Raw genomic sequence first — 2,500 nt, 5'->3', positions numbered from 1 at the left:
CTGGTATTCCCAGGCGGTCTCCTATCAAAGTACTAACCAGGCCTGAGTCTGCTTAGCTTCCGAGATTAGACGAGATCGGGCGTTTTCAGACTAGTATGGCCGTAGGCATCTGCAACACCGTCTTCTTGCCTATTCAAGCCGGCCACGCTAACACCCTCGCCACTTCTTCTTTCCGGTTGTTTTCAATTTTTTCTCTCTCTTTTTCGACTTCTACTTCTACTTCTCCTCCTCTTTCTCTCCTTCTCCTGCTAATTCTAGCCTATATGCCTGATACACGCTCCCCTTCATGCCGTCCCCACCTAGCTCTCTGTTTTTCTTCTCCACCTCCCCCAAGGAAAACTGCAAGCCCCGCCCACCTCACACCAGCCTGCCGCCTGCACGCTGCTGCCTTTCCACATTGCAACGCTGCGCACTTCTCTCAGCACAGCCAGCACAAGGGTCAGGCAGGCAATGCAAGCCAGCTCTCTCTTCCTTCGCTTTCCACACCAGCCCCAATGCCACAACTTGCATTCATGCGGCGCCTTCAGGCTAGGAGACAGAACGTCCTGCCGACACACTGGCTTGCGGCCACACGGGCCAGCTGGCGTGCCCATCAAAGTACAGCACGCCAAGGCACCCAACCGTGCTGCGTTGCAAAGGCCCGGCAAAGCTGCAGCAGCTGAATGGCCCGACCAAGCCGCCTGCCTGAGTTGAGCCCGCAGGCAAGTGTTGGGAGGAATGGCGAGGACGCAGAGAGCAGCAAAAGGTTGGCCTGCCTCTGGTGTGGAGAGTGCTTGGCGTGAGCAGTCTCTGCTGGCCGCAAAAGCCTACTGCACCTGGTATTCCCAGGCGGTCTCCCATGCAAGTACTAACCAGGCCTGAGTCTGCTTAGCTTCCTAGATCAGACGAGATCGGGCGTTTTCAGACTAGTATGGCCGTAGGCATCTGCAACACCGTCTTCTTGCCTATTCAAGCCGGCCACGCTAGCACCCTCGCCACTTCTTCTTTCCGGTTGTTTTCAATTTTTTCTCTCTCTTTTTCGACTTCTACTTCTACTTCTCCTCCTCTTTCTCTCCTTCTCCTGCTAATTCTAGCCTATATGCCTGATACTCGCTCCCCTTCATGCCGTCCCCAGCTAGCTCTCTTTTTTTCTTCTCCACCTCCCCCAAGGAAAACTGCAAGCCCCGCCCACCTCACACCAGCCTGCCGCCTGCACGCTGCTGCCTTTCCACATTGCAACGCTGCGCACTTCTCTCAGCACAGCCAGCACAAGGGTCAGGCAGGCAATGCAAGCCAGCTCTCTCTTCCTTCGCTTTCCACACCAGCCCCAATGCCACAACTTGCATTCATGCGGCGCCTTCAGGCTAGGAGACAGAACGTCCTGCCGACACACTGGCTTGCGGCCACACGGGCCAGCTGGCATGCCCATCAAAGTACAGCACGCCAAGGCACCCAACCGTGCTGCGTTGCAAAGGCCCGGCAAAGCTGCAGCAGCTGAATGGCCCGACCAAGCCGCCTGCCTGAGTTGAGCCCGCAGGCAAGTGTTGGGAGGAATGGCGAGGACGCAGAGAGCAGCAAAAGGTTGGCCTGCCTCTGGTGTGGAGAGTGCTTGGCGTGAGCAGTCTCTGCTGGCCGCAAAAGCCTACTGCACCTGGTATTCCCAGGCGGTCTCCTATCAAAGTACTAACCAGGCCTGAGTCTGCTTAGCTTCCGAGATTAGACGAGATCGGGCGTTTTCAGACTAGTATGGCCGTAGGCATCTGCAACACCGTCTTCTTGCCTATTCAAGCCGGCCACGCTAACACCCTCGCCACTTCTTCTTTCCGGTTGTTTTCAATTTTTTCTCTCTCTTTTTCGACTTCTACTTCTACTTCTCCTCCTCTTTCTCTCCTTCTCCTGCTAATTCTAGCCTATATGCCTGATACACGCTCCCCTTCATGCCGTCCCCACCTAGCTCTCTGTTTTTCTTCTCCACCTCCCCCAAGGAAAACTGCAAGCCCCGCCCACCTCACACCAGCCTGCCGCCTGCACGCTGCTGCCTTTCCACATTGCAACGCTGCGCACTTCTCTCAGCACAGCCAGCACAAGGGTCAGGCAGGCAATGCAAGCCAGCTCTCTCTTCCTTCGCTTTCCACACCAGCCCCAATGCCACAACTTGCATTCATGCGGCGCCTTCAGGCTAGGAGACAGAACGTCCTGCCGACACACTGGCTTGCGGCCACACGGGCCAGCTGGCATGCCCATCAAAGTACAGCACGCCAAGGCACCCAACCGTGCTGCGTTGCAAAGGCCCGGCAAAGCTGCAGCAGCTGAATGGCCCGACCAAGCCGCCTGCCTGAGTTGAGCCCGCAGGCAAGTGTTGGGAGGAATGGCGAGGACGCAGAGAGCAGCAAAAGGTTGGCCTGCCTCTGGTGTGGAGAGTGCTTGGCGTGAGCAGTCTCTGCTGGCCGCAAAAGCCTACTGCACCTGGTATTCCCAGGCGGTCTCCTATCAAAGTACTAACCAGGCCTGAGTCTGCTTA

The 2,500-nt window shown here is 56.7% G+C and overlaps 4 non-coding genes across 4 annotated transcripts in view; all 4 read right to left on the bottom strand.

The window, feature by feature from the left end:
* Window positions 1–107, bottom strand: part of LOC140415330 (5S ribosomal RNA) — a 119-nt gene extending 12 nt beyond the window's left edge. Inside the window, exon 1 of the ribosomal RNA XR_011944442.1 lies at window positions 1–107. This exon is cut by the window's left edge and continues 12 nt beyond it. This is a non-coding gene — a ribosomal RNA (5S ribosomal RNA).
* Window positions 108–803: 696 nt separating this feature from the next.
* LOC140415225 (5S ribosomal RNA) lies at window positions 804–922 on the bottom strand. The gene has a single exon (XR_011944340.1). It is a non-coding gene; the product is annotated as a 5S ribosomal RNA (ribosomal RNA).
* A 696-nt stretch (window positions 923–1,618) lies between these two features.
* Window positions 1,619–1,737, bottom strand: LOC140415329 (5S ribosomal RNA). Its single transcript, XR_011944441.1, has one exon. It is a non-coding gene; the product is annotated as a 5S ribosomal RNA (ribosomal RNA).
* A 696-nt stretch (window positions 1,738–2,433) lies between these two features.
* LOC140415328 (5S ribosomal RNA) overlaps window positions 2,434–2,500 on the bottom strand; it is a 119-nt gene continuing 52 nt past the window's right edge. The window contains exon 1 of the ribosomal RNA XR_011944440.1: window positions 2,434–2,500. This exon is cut by the window's right edge and continues 52 nt beyond it. This is a non-coding gene — a ribosomal RNA (5S ribosomal RNA).

The sequence above is a fragment of the Scyliorhinus torazame genome, chromosome 4 (assembly GCF_047496885.1).
Source record: "Scyliorhinus torazame isolate Kashiwa2021f chromosome 4, sScyTor2.1, whole genome shotgun sequence".
Lineage (NCBI taxonomy): Eukaryota > Metazoa > Chordata > Chondrichthyes > Carcharhiniformes > Scyliorhinidae > Scyliorhinus > Scyliorhinus torazame.
This window is presented reverse-complemented; position numbering and strand designations above follow the sequence as displayed.